We start from the raw sequence: 14,237 nt of genomic DNA on the forward strand, positions 1-14,237 counted from the left end.
AGGACGGGATCTTTGGATGAGCTTCCTGGTGGTAGAGAATCTGGACGACGCCGACCAATTCATCTTGGGCAGAGATTTTGTCAGGAATTTTGAGGTGATGATTGACTTGAACAACGGTCTGATACGGATTAGAAACCCGGACCGGAAGTATGTTAAGAGACCAATTAATAGGATAATCACAGACGAAAACAAGGTACCAATTTTTTTGGATAGAAAAGTAAAATTACAACCAGGACAGGCTGTGGTAGCAATTTTTAGAATGAAAAATTTGAATTCGTTAAGTGATAGTAAACAGGTTTGCTTAGTACCGAATCCAAATAACCAGAGTTCGGTGATTTTAGGCCGGAGCTTCTCGGTAACGCGAAACGGACTGTGTGTCAGTGTGTTGTTGAACACACTGGACACCACGGTTTCAATCCAGCGTGGAAAGAAGCTTGGCTACGCTTTGCCGATGAGGACCGACTATGAGGAGACACAAAACTTGAAGAAATATAGTGTGAAAGACTGTCCTTATCATGCCAATAAAGATAAAATTTTAAAGAGGATTAATGAATTAAAATCTATTCATAAATTGTTTTCAATGAAATCCGAAACGGACGACGGCTTATCAAGCTGCTCGAACTTTCCGGAACGCCCCTCGTCATATGAACTAGAATCTGACAAACCGGTTTTGCCAGAGATAGAACATTTAAAAGGGAAAATAGGTGAAGGAGATTTCAAAAAATTGCGGGACCTCCTAAATCGGAACGCAGATGTATTTTCAAAGCATAAGGCGGATATCGGCTGCTGTAATTTCGTCGAACACGAAATCGAACTAGAAGAGGGCGCCGTTCCCCATAGGGAAGGCGCAAGGCGAATGACGCCACACAAATCGGAAGCGTGCCGAGCGGAAATAGAAATGTTGTTGAATACGATATGATAGAACCCTCGAAATCGCCATGGGCTTGCGGAGTAGTAATGGCGAAAAAGAAAGGGGGGCAGCTTAGATTTTGTTGCGACTTTCGTTTCTTGAACGCGGTAACGATAAAAGATGCGTACCCGATACCGCGAATAGACGAGAGCCTATCTAAGCTTGGTGATGCCAAGTTCTTCACCACAATTCATAAAAGGATATGTGGACAAGGTGTACCCGATGCAGAAGCTGATGCGCAACAAAGGGAAAAAGTTCGAATGGAACGATGAGGCACAGGTTGCTTTCGAGAACATAAAGCGGGAACTGTGCGAAGCGCCAGTGCTTGGCATGCCTACAGAAAAGGGCATGTATATTCTCGACACAGACGCATCGGTGGTGGCCATCTCAGGAATCTTGCATCAATAGCAAGAATGGAACGGAAGAACAGTTCTCCGTCCCATTGTATACGGCAGCAAAGTCTTGAGTGACACAGAGATGAAATATGGCGCACCAAAAGCAGAAATGTTTGCAGTAGTCACCTTCGTGGAGAAGTACCATGCATACTTGGGGAGCGCTCCCTTCAAGTTACGCGTGGACAACAGAGCGTTATCCTGGTTGAAGACCTACTCGATGGATCAGAGTTATATTGGCAGATGGATAGTAAGATTGGATGGTTACCATATGATAATCGAACATAGGATGCGTGATAAACACCAGAATGCTGACAGCCTCAGCAAGAAAACTGAGTTCTATGAAAGATTGGAGCAGAAGCAGGCCAATCAGGCGGAAATAAAGGAGGGATTCTCGTTTCTGGACAAAGAAACTTATGAAGCGCTTCCCTTAACGAGATGATTGGATAAGTCTGGACATCCAATTCCAGGGCACCCTGAGTTACCTGTAGAGAAAGCAGCCGAGATGAAGATCCTATCCAAGGAGGACCCGGTCCCCTTGGATCTGTTGCTGCGCTCGAACCTGGTCCAGCAAGAACTCTCTCGCATGAACATAAACAGCCTCTCATTATTGGATAAAACGGTGCAAGTCACACCGCAAGTGATGCGGATGCTGGGTGGATTGTTAGAAAGAGAAGTGACCAGAGATGACCCCGAGTGGACAGCTGCAGTGGCATCGTTAACAGTCAGTGAGAAAGTGAAGATCATGCCGTCCAGACGACAGCACGAAGAGAACGAGAGGGATTGTAGGACAATAGTTCAGCAACTAGTATCCTCAATACCCCAAGAGATTTTCACCAGTACTTCTTACGGACAGAAAGAACAGGGGAGCAGCAAGCGAAGGAAAACCGTCACCTTTGTGGACCGGGTTAAAGAGGGTGAAGAGGTAGAACAAAATCTGCTGCAAGACTATTTGTCCGGGGAGAAGGATGATGAGAAGAACCAGCGATCACAAGATCAACACCCGGGACGAGAAAATTTGTCCGGGGAGTCTGAGATAAACGAGAAAATTCCTGATGAGAAACAGGACCTAGAGAACAAGGTTTTGTCCGGGAAGTTCAGATGGATGCGAAGAAGGCACAGACATGATCTGGAGGAGCGTGCAGTCTCCAGCACAACCTCTTCGACGGATGATAATTCAGGAAGCTCAGGAATGGATACCTATTCAGACAGGAATTCGAGCTCGGGATCAGAACTGTCAGAACTGGCAATACACACGCTACTAGTGGAAACTCGGGCAAGGGACCTGGACAGAGAGGTGTACCAGGATGCTGACAGTGATCGCTACCTAATACCAAGCGAAAGAGTCTTTGACAACGCAGCGGATGACTTAGAGACGATAGCGGTATCGAAACGTTCGATAAGCCTGTTGCCGCAGAAAGAGGTAGTCAGGACTGATCTTCAGCCGTTTGAACAAGAGACACAACCGTTGGCGAAGATTTGGTGCGTTAAGATGGAAGAAGACACACATCAGCCCAACGAGCTGAATAGTCAGATGAGAGTCATGAAGACATACTTGAAGGCGAGATACAGACTCTCGGACCTTCTAAGAGCGCAGAGAAATGATCGCATGACAAGCAACCTGAAAAGGAGGATCGAGAATGGTTCTCCGGATAAAGGGGACCTCGAGGAAGATAGTTATCGCATCCTGAGACAATACTTCATGCAGAAGGAAGGTAGGTTATATTTGAACAAGGACGGGATCGTGGCTTGCAAAAGAAGGGAGGAAGACAGAGTCCTATACAAGTATAACTCGATAGTGTTACCGCAACTCTATCAGACAGAACTATTATTCAGGTCACATGATCAGATGGGCCATCAGGGGATCGACAAAGTATATCAGAGGATCCTGAAGCGCTTTGAGTGGCCTGGGATGAAAAGGCATGCGAGAAATGGGTAACAGCATGTCTGTCATGCCAACAGGTCAAGGATCCAAGGAAGTTGCGATTTCCTTTACAATCGATCGAGTCGTCTGAATTCAACGAGGTGGTGCAAATAGATCACCAAAAGATATGCATGACAGACAATGGTTATAATCAGGTGCTGGTCATGATAGATCATTTCACGAAGTATGCAGAGGCCGTGCCCTGCATAACTGCCTCGGCGGAAGAGACATGCGACCACCTGATCAATACGTGGATAGCAAGACATGGTTGTCCGATGACGTTTCAATCGGATAATGGAACAGCTTTCGTAGGAGAGCTTACGAAAGAGCTTATGAGACGCTCACAGGTCGCTCAGGCTCACTCCACGACATACCACCCTCAGACGAATGGCTTAGTGGAAAGACAGAACAGGACGTTAGTGTCGATGCTGAGAGTATATTGTTCCAGGTACATGACAGATTGGGACAGATACCTTCCACAGGTGATGGGAGCATATAACAGCACGCAACACTCCACCACTGGAGTCAGTCCACACATGATGCTAACTGGACACGAAAAGTCTTTACCCTTAACCTTCTTCTACCCAGAATATGAGGGAAAGAAAACGTCCCCACAGGTCTACGTGAGGGATGTGATCAGACGCCAACAGGAGTTGAACGATTTGTGTAGACGAAATACTCAGCAGGCACAGGCAAGGCAGAGGAAAAGATTCGACAAGAAAGCAGCTGGTGCAAAGGCTTACTCGGTGGGAGACTACGTATGGGTATTCCAGAACGTTATACCACCGAAAGGGACAAAAAAGCTCCTAAAAAAATGAAGGGGACCCTTCATGATTACAGAGAAGCATCAGGAGGGACGCTTTTATAGACTGAGTACTGGCCGAGCCGCCCACTACGAGAATATAAAGCCACACAATCCATCGACAGAAGACTGGTGTATACCTGCAGACATGGAAGAAGGGGATTATCTAATGATGGATCCTGTTTGTGAGGTCAATGAAAAAGGCACCAGGGAGAAGAACGATGGAAACGAAGTCGTAGAGGAAGGTACGGATACACCGCTGGACCTGGATCCGAACGAACAGATCGAAGCGGACGATGAAACCTTACCCTACGCAGAGGAAGATTGGCAGGATCCCGAACAGATAGAGGTTCCCAAGAACTTGGAACCGGATCTTCCGTTCACCATACAGACTCGTCAGAAGGACGGGATGAGACCAAGAAAGAAATACACTTCTTACGGTGACGACTTTGTAGTGGATAAGATTGATCTAAAGAAGATAGTGGAGGAAGTAGTGGGTCTAGAGGAAATAACTGTGTCACAAGACATTGACATAGTCGATGATCACGACGATGAGTGGGTTGACGACTGGTCAAAAATTGAGGTAGAATTCAACGACGAGCAACAGCAGTCTCACGAACAAGACTTGACGAACCTGCGTGTCTTAGAGTGGCTGAATGAAACGACCTCGGATCCTGAGGAGACCAGTGTCACGATCCAAGACGTAGATCGTGAAAGCATGAAATACATCAAGACCAAACGAGAGGATCCTTCCTGGGCTGCCCAGGAAGGACGACTACTCATCCCAGCTTCTAACCTTGACTTGATACCCGGTATGCGATCGACGGGGACGTCGATGGATATTTTGTCCGGGGAGTGGGGGTAGGACTTACCCACACTGAAAACTTGATAATAAAAAAATTAAGAATAGCAAGAGAAACAGGAGACTTAGAAGCAGAAACAGGCCAAGAGCCTAAGAAACCTGACATAGGCAGGGTAGTTGAGTCATATTTTAACTTACCAAATGAATATTCAAGTAACATAATACTAACAGACAGTGATTTCATAATCACAAACAGAACATGTGCGATAGCAATCACCGCAGACATGAGTTTTAGGACAGCGTTAGCGGCAGATTTTAAGAGAGAATACAAAAACGTGGAATTCCTTTGGAAACAAAGACCAGGGATAGGGGGCGTGGCAGCCTTACCTCCGGCGGCGTCGCAGATACCGGGAAAATACTTGTGCTTCTTGGTAACGAGGGCGACGGAGAAGCAGCACGTGGACCCAGAGAACCTAGTCTTGTCTTTGACGAGGCTGAGGGACTTCCTTGTCGAAATGGACGTGAAGGAGCTCTCCAACAGTACGATCCAAACAGAGGAAGACTGCATCCTCGGGAATTGTACGCGCTTGTACACGTGATATTCTCTGATACGAACATACAAGTATATCTACATAAGAAATATTACTTAAGTATAGGCTGAGTGATGTGCGAGAGAGTGTTAGGCCAAAGACTAAGTTGTATGTAATATGTGATATGTGTGTTATGTTATGTTATGTTATGTGTTAGGTTATTAAGATCATGGGTAAGTAGGGGTTAGTGACCATGAACAACTAAATGACGATCTTGGGAATAGATCCAAAGTTTGGACTGTCCAATCTTAGGTCGAATTCCAAAAATTTAGAAACCAATTGATTTTAATAAATTTTAGGATAAATATCTTTTTATCTGAACTGTTTTCAAGCAAATTTTAACGATATATGTTAAGGTAAAACAGACAAGTGTGATATTTGTGACTTCTTCTCTAGATCCTGATTGATCATTTAATAACTCACTTGAGTCAAATATCGAATCGAATCAAATCAAACTTGAAAGAATAGAATGGACAACTTCAACTTGGATGAATTGATGGACCTGGCAGAGGCATATGTAGGACCGATGATAGATGCGATCTATCGTCGGCTGATCGATCGAGACTTCGCTCTGGAGGACCCAGAGGTAGTCATGTTGCTGACCGCCCTGATCAACATCTTGGGGCACGACAACCGTGGGGACCGCCCCACGGAAGTCCTGTTGATGGCAGCATTTGGAGAAAGAGGAGTACTAGACCGCCCGAACATGAGAGTGATGAGGTGGAGAAACGGGGCTCTCTCAGGGAGTGACTTGGCGAATGAGCCTGGATTGGGAAGTTCTAGGACTTACCAACCAGGTGAGATGCCAATGCCCTCCAAGCCCAAACCTGGGCTGACGAGAATGCATCGGGAGATGAACAGCGAGGCGACCTCGTCTGGTTCACCACTGAGAGCAGCTGTGCCACCAAAAAGGGCGAAAGTAGGACAGGAAGTTCAGACGAACCAAACCATGCAAGGTCTGGATGAGATGAACGAAGAACTGAAAAGTACGAAGAAGGAGCTGGACGAGATGACCAGAAGCATGCTCCAGATGGAGGAAGATCGGGACATGTGGAGAAAGTTGTTTGAATACTGCAACAAAAAGCAGGGTCAAGAGATTGAGCGCTTAAGGCAGGAATACAAAGAGCGATCGGAGCAGATGGCGTTGACAACGGCCGTGGAGAAAGTGATACCTGCAAGGGATATTCCTCGTGGGCAGTCCCCGATGGAGCTCTTGACGCCTCGAGAAATGAGTCAAACAACGGAGACGCGACCTCCAGTAGAGACAAATCGAGTAACGATCCCGGATCCTAGTGACACCTTGGGTGACCCCGTCGTAGAACAGACAGTGAGGAAACTGATAGAGACAGCTGGACGACTGGTCGCTAACAAGAATGCGCCAGGTTCCGGGGTGACTGCACCCTATGGAACGATTGACGATACGGGCAGAGTACAACTCTCTCAGACCGTGATCAGACAAGGGATAAGTAACGTGACACCACTCATGGGGAGCTCGAGAATCCCAGAGAGAAGAGTACGGAAGATGCCAGCAAAGAAAGTGTCTCGCATAATAGACGTGCAAAAGAATAATCAATTGAAATACAATTTCACGGGAGTTCCGGAGACAGATCCGAGGGCCTGCTTCAATCGAGCTACTTGGAGCCCGGCTGTAAACCTGCACCAACCACCACTCGGGACATCTCATCTGATACTGGGAGACAGCTTGGTCAGAGTGCTGTCAAATTTGAGGGCCTCGTGGGTCACCACGGTGATGGCCTTTGGAGGAGCGACGATAGCCCAATTATATCGGATGGTGGAACTGATGAATCCAGTGAGGATTCCCAATGTGATGATCTTAGTTGGGACGAATGACATCTCCAGAGGTTCTGACGAGCAGGAAGCACTATGGGAGTCAATGATGGTGTGTTTGTTTACTACCCTCTGGCAGAAATTCAGTTGCGCGGTACTGACCGTTTGCACTGTGCCCATGAACACGAGAAGCCTGACAGCCTCAGGAAGAAGGCACAACGAGGGAGTCGTAAGATGGAACAAGTCGAAACGCCGGAAGAATGATACTCATGGACATCGAACATGAGTTGAGAGCCATGGATCAGGCCAGACTGACCACGGACGGCATCCACTTCGACAGTATCGAAGGTCAAGCTTGGTTGAATCGAGTCTTCCAAGAGCGGTTGGACGAGCTGGAAGCAGAACTCTTTGACACAGGAGCGCTGAAGGAAGAAGGAACAGTGAGTGACGCGGTGATTACCACCTTTGTGCCTCCTAGCTTGGAAACACGCTTGGTTACGGTCCCGGCCGTCACGAACTACAGGCAACAAAGCTCCAGCGAACCAGGTCGAAGAACAGACGTACAGGATCGATTGGGAGAAGCACCGATGAGGAGGAATATTCATCCTAGGAGAAGAATAGGACCTGTCAACCCAATCGAAGAGACAGCAGGCACATCTAGATCGGACACTAGATCGGAGACGACGAGTACCAGTCGAGAGGAGAGACCGAGCAGAGGCTCATTGATGTGGTCGAGACCCATACCGTCTCCCTGGCATATATACAAAGACGAACTATTGAAGCTGGATCTCCAGAGAGTAAGCTTCATCGAAGATGCAAGGAGGATGCTGAATGGAGCGATGCTATCCGTCAGCAGATTGTACTCGATAACCGGCGTAGACTGGTTGATAGCCGCTAGCAAAAATTTCAGCTCCACGACGGCCTTGAGATTTGCTGACTTGGAGGGACTGCCCTCTAACAACACGATGGGACCAGTGAATGCGAGACCGTTGCAAGATGTGAGGTTGAACCATGATGAGGGGAATCGTGAAGAGAGACGAGGAAGATTCCTGACGACGAGAGCGCCGATTGGACAACACGTGAAGATATTCAGGCAGCTGACGACACCACCTGGTCATGTAAAGGAAAGAGTGTACCCAAAACTAGTGAACCAAGATGGTGATGCCCAGAGATATGGCGGATTGACAGCGATAAAGAAAGATGAAACCATCTTCGCCGCCTATGACAAAGCAGAGATGAGGAAGGCCAAGATTATGGTAGTAGCGAATTCAGAGTTCGTGTACACTTCCAAGTCTTTGTTTTGGCTGGACGTCATAATGTTGGCAGCGGTCGACCTGGACCTACTGCAATCAGTATCTTTGGCTATAGGGGTACAAAGGCAGACGGACATGAATCCAATTACGATTGTGTTTGCTGGCATCAATGACCATCTACACAGATGAGGTTTTCTGAGCAGACTCAGAGATCCTACAACAGCAGAGAACGCTGTATGGCCAGCGATAAAAGACATCCTTGAGTCGATGGGTGAAGTGGTGGATGCGACGAAGGAGGGGTCATTCAATAAAGTGGCATTGAGAGTAGTATTCGCGTTGTCTCCGGGATATGCACATCTCCCGGATGGACTGAAATTCGTGTATGCAATTGTGGCCTTACTCTCGGAAGGAAAATATGATGTGATCATATCAGCTCCGAATTGCATGATAGAAATGGAGAACCTGAGGCCACTTAAGTCTGAACTGCCTGCAGTATGGTCAGATATCTCAAACGCGATGAGAGGATTCAAGGACCACGCGCTACACATGTTAGTGTTGGACAAAGTGCTGGGGTTGGAACTGTCCAATTTCAGTCGACAACTCAAACTAAAACCGGGAATAGACGACGACCATCGAGTGATCACGGCAATGTCCAACGACTTATGGTTCCGAGCAATGGAAGTGGCAGGTGAAGACACAAGAAGGAAAAATTCACTGGAGACGAGAGCTCATCTGGAGGCGATGGTTCTGAGAACCAAGCCGGAAGCCAACCAGTGGCTACACCTGAACCCTAGAGTAGCGGCATTGGGTGCAGATGCTTTTGAGCAAGGCCCCGTGATGATCACGAAGATGCATGCCTACTTGTTGAAGGAGGTGAACCTGGCGGAAAATGCCGGAGAAAAGACCGCTGAGTTTGTAAACAGAATGTGTCAGATTACTCTGGAAACCTTCTGGACCCAGGAAGTGAAAGGACAGGAGGGCTTTGAAAGGACAGACAGCATGCTAGAAGGGTTGGGAGCCAGATGGACCGCGTCCTTCTTGGCAAAAGTTTACCCGAAAGTCTCGCACTATTTGATAAAGGAAATCCTCCAAGCAGTAGTGAGAGTATCGATAGTGGAATTAATAGCCTTGTTCGTGACATTCGGAGCGGAGAGTTTCGTGAAAGGACCGGCGATGCTGCTCACCGATGGAATTCAGAACCTGCGGCTAGACGGACTTCTGACATTGATTGCAATTACCCACGGAAACTTGGGAGGACTAATGGAACTGGCACGTTGTCCGAAGCCAATGAAAGGAGAGTAGCGAATTTCGTGGGAACGATGGATCCATACTCTGTAGGGAGAAATACCGCCGTGTTACAGTACACACGATTTGCATACACGGATCAAGCGACGAGAAGGCGAATAAGCAACGCCAAGTGGTCCATGGAGAAGAGGAAGATAAATCGGCCGGTACATTGCTCATACCGAGATTCCAGGAAGAAGCCGACAATGACGAACAAGGACCAACGAGCTTGAACAAGGATAAGTCTGAAGGAAATGACGGACAGGGTGGAAGCCGTCAAACCGAAGAACCCATGCAACAAGATCAAGCTGGTGGAGAAGACGACATGGCATCGACAGGAGGAACATCCAGACTGGATTTCAATATCTTCAGTGATCTTGAGAACAATGCAGATACGCTGGAAACGACTGAGCCAGCGGATGAAGGCATCTCGACACTGGAGCCTCCGTCAGCCTTTATGGAAATGAAACGGAATTTGCCGGAGAGCAGCTCTCCTGGCAATTCAAGAAATAACGACCAGAGAATCCTCATCGAATCACCTCGGAGGAGAAGAATAGAGGCCTCAGCCAGAATACTTTTCTTGGGAACGCTGCCCGAGGAAGAATGGGAAGTACATCACCGAGACCACGAGAGTAGGACCGGATGCAAGCTGGACAGAGTGGCGTTTAAGGAAGAAGTCTGGACCGTGGTTCAAAGCTATGGGACCCAGTCTATTCTAAAAACGGGTCTCAACCAACCCTTGATGAGAGAAGTGCTGCTTGACAAGCTTGATGAGTGTGAAGGGAGACTGAGTGAGTTGTTGATCGACTCAGCCACTGATGAGAGTGAAGCGAATTCTCCCATCAAGATGACACCGCAGGACGATGAAGGAGAGGTGGTGTATCTGTCAAGAACCAGGAGAGGGACGATACGATCAAAAATGGTGATTGATAAAATCAATGCGATGAAAATGAAGTTAGGCAGCAGAGTGATGCCGAGGAGAGTTGGAAAGACGAAGGTGGATTCAAAAATATCGATGAAAGCTGGTAACTCAGCGAAAAGGAAACGAGTTGAGGAGGTTATGGATTTGGGGCAAGGTGATTATCAATTGTCTGGTACAGATAGAATATTAACTGATATAGCGATGGTGCCACCCATTCTCATGGCGGGGATAAAGTCAACCGGTTATAAATCCAAAAGGAGTGACCGCACTCTGACTGGAGCAACCTTAGAAATGGAAATACTCAGCCAATGTGGAGAGAGCAAAATGAAAGACTTCAAGCCATCTCCCATGAATCATGGAAAGGGAAGTGTCGCAGGACAACTAACACCAGTGGAATACAACCGACTGACAGTGTCGGAGACTGTGTCGATAGATGAAACCACCCGTGGATACATGGAGATGTTGGAATACGAAACTCGGCTAGAGGGTATGTAATGGCCCTGGAAGACGAAAAAGCCATGGAGGGTTATCTGGAAAGGATGTTGCAAGGCACCACCCTCAAGCAGAAGGCGTACGGGACCTTGGCGTCGTCTGACATACAGGCGGAAACGATCGAGCAGTTGGTGAGCCTTCCATGGAAAGCAGTAGTGTTGAGGTATTTCGAAGAAGAAATGAGGACTATGCCAAGAATACATGCTCTCGTGGCAGTACCTTACGTAAGAACAGAGTTACAACTCAGGTTCGCCTGGTGCATGATGGGACTGACTCGCGAAGAATATGACTCAGAAGAAAGGAAGAGATCAAAAGAGGAAAAGGTTTTCCTTATGACGAACCTGAGGGATCTGATAGTCCAGGAGGGAGCAGCAGTAGCGTGTGCGAAGCGGAGAGACGCTCTCTGTTTCATTCGATTCCTGATAGAGCAGATTTCAGTACCTGCATTAAACACTTGTGTTAAAATGTTGAGGGAAGGCGATGAGCGAACGAAAGCCTTATTCTTGCTAGCACTGCTGGATATGCAGCAAAGTAAACCGATGAGGGTGAACATGAAAGAACCTGAGGAGTTAGAACCCATGAAAAAGATAGACGGAATCAGGAGATTCTCAAACAAGGAGCTGAGACTCACTAAAGAATCTATGGGAGCATTGCCGAAATCCAGTGAATACTGTGGACCGATCAAGAAGAAATCGTATGGCTACGTATCCGGGATCATAGGGATCGCGTACAATCCTTTCCTGAGTGAAGACATACGCGATTGCTTCTTCGATTATGAGCAGGCGGTGTTGCTAAGACTCTGGACGTCCAGAATTGTAACGATTAAGAGCGTTAGCAATCCACAGGCCAAATTGGGACTGGTCTTGGAAGAAGAGGTGACTGCACCTTCAGTACCAAAATCCGACAAAAGAGTGGAGTTTGGGTTGGGATTCTCAGATGAATTACTGAGAACGAGCTTCATGACAGTGTGGGAATTGATGAGGCCATCATGGTGTCCTAGTCCCAACGCTGACTCAATATTACGGGCGACGCAAGACGTACAGAGGGAACTGAATGCAGTCTGTAACCTGCGTGACCTCAACATAATGTGATGATAACAGCCTCTAAGAGCAACGGAGAAGATAAGGTGGAGTTGCCTGGCTGGGGACCAGAAGACTGGGTCAAACCTGGTAGCTGTCTGGCGGAAGTCTGTGGACTGGAGGGTCACGTTTGTGGAGGTCTGGACTGTGTGAAGACCCTGGAGAAACAACACAAGCAATTGACGGTATTGTTTGGGAATGTAGTGATGAAAGCTAGAACAGAAACGGAACTGATAGCAGATTGCCATGGAGGAATCGATGTGAATCTAATGACTGCACTAGGATTCTACAGCATGTTTGGTTCTTTAGAGTCACTATTGAATCTGGAACAGAAACATGAGGTGGTCACAGCCATCAGTGTAGAAGTATTCCCAGGAGTTCTGCAGACTGAACAGAAATACATAGGGAAATGGAGGGAAGCAATCGAGACAGAAATGAACATCAGACACAGTGAGACTTATTGTAGACCATCAGGAGCACGATATTTGTTGGGTTCAACGTTGGCTCCAATGTGCAAGAGCAGATACCCTGTACATTTCGTGGCTGTGGACGTGAAGAGTACAAGAACGATCGTGGATCAAGCCTTCTCAGTGCCGAAGTGTGTGAGATTGGCGAGAATGTCTGAAAAGTCTTACGAGTTACTATGTAAGATGTTCTCAGCAGTTCCAGAGAGAACCAAAGAAGAATTGGAGTCAATACTAGGAAAGAAGTTCATGGGATATGTGAGTGGGAACTTCAGTGACTTTGAGAGACAGAAACAGAGAGGATCAACTGTCACAGATTACAATGCAGTAGATGAGAATGATGAAGTCCACCGAGTGATGATGGAAGTGGAACCATTGCTGGAAGCTTCGGGAAAACGTAATTGGAGGAGCATCATGTTGACACATGACGAGTTTCCTTGCCACTGCTTGCTGCAGACCTGGTGGTATCCCAAGCGTAGTAATCTGATGTTGATCTGAGACTCTGGAGAGCTGCTCTCCATGGGTTTACCAGATTCATCACAGCCCGTAACGATAGTGATAGTGGGAGTTATGATGGCGATACGATGGCTGGAAGCTCATGTGAGAGAAAATAACAGACAGGAGGCACCGACGAGAGAACAGTTGCGGAAATTAGATTGTCTAAAAGATTTAGATCTTTTTGAGACAATGTGCAAAGTTCTAAACATTCCGATGGAAGTGAAGAAGATATGGGCAAGAAAACGATTGATGCCATGGTTCAGAGCTAACATGACTGCATGGTTGTACGAGTATGCGAAAAAGCATAGGTCGAAGCACGGCAGGGTGTACAGTGAATATCAGCTGGACATTGGAGCAGGAGATTTCAAGCGAGCTCTCGTGACTCATCGGAATGCAGTGACCACCGCTGTGAAAAGGATTTCCAGGACGAGTGAACGTAGTGGAAAGGAGAAGGCAGAGATGCTGAAAGAAGATTTGGAGAGAAACGTGACGTTGTGTCTCCACAACAGCTTCTGCAGGAACAGAGAATCTAATGTGGATCCCCTACCTTGTTGTAAACAGAGGGTGGAAGAGCAGAAGTGTTGGAGGATGGCTTCCAGCAGCGTCAGGATAGCTAACGATGTGTTACAAGATACGGAAACTGAGAGTGCAGAGTCAGTATCACAGGAGGAAGAAATGGAACATTGACGGATGACCGAAAGACAAGATGAAAAAAGAGATGAAATTAGAAGAATTTAGAAGTTTTAGAACTTCTAAACGACGAAAAAAGAAGAAAACAAAGGAGTGATGAAGAAAAGTTAAAACTCAGAATTGTTCATGTGTGTGAAAAACTCAAGTGAGAAACCAAGCAACCAAGTTGTAATTGAAACTGAAACATTAAGTTGAGTTTTGAAATTGTTGCATTTGTAAATTTGCATTTTTATTTTAGTTGAAGTGGCTTTAGAGACACTCACTTACTATTTATTTAGGAAGGCTTAAGTGAAGGAGTGTATTTAAATATTCCAGCCTGCATGACTGTTTTTAATCAGCTAGGAGAA

The sequence above is a fragment of the Symsagittifera roscoffensis genome, chromosome 7 (assembly GCF_963678635.1).
Source record: "Symsagittifera roscoffensis chromosome 7, txSymRosc1.1, whole genome shotgun sequence".
NCBI lineage: Eukaryota > Metazoa > Xenacoelomorpha > Acoela > Convolutidae > Symsagittifera > Symsagittifera roscoffensis.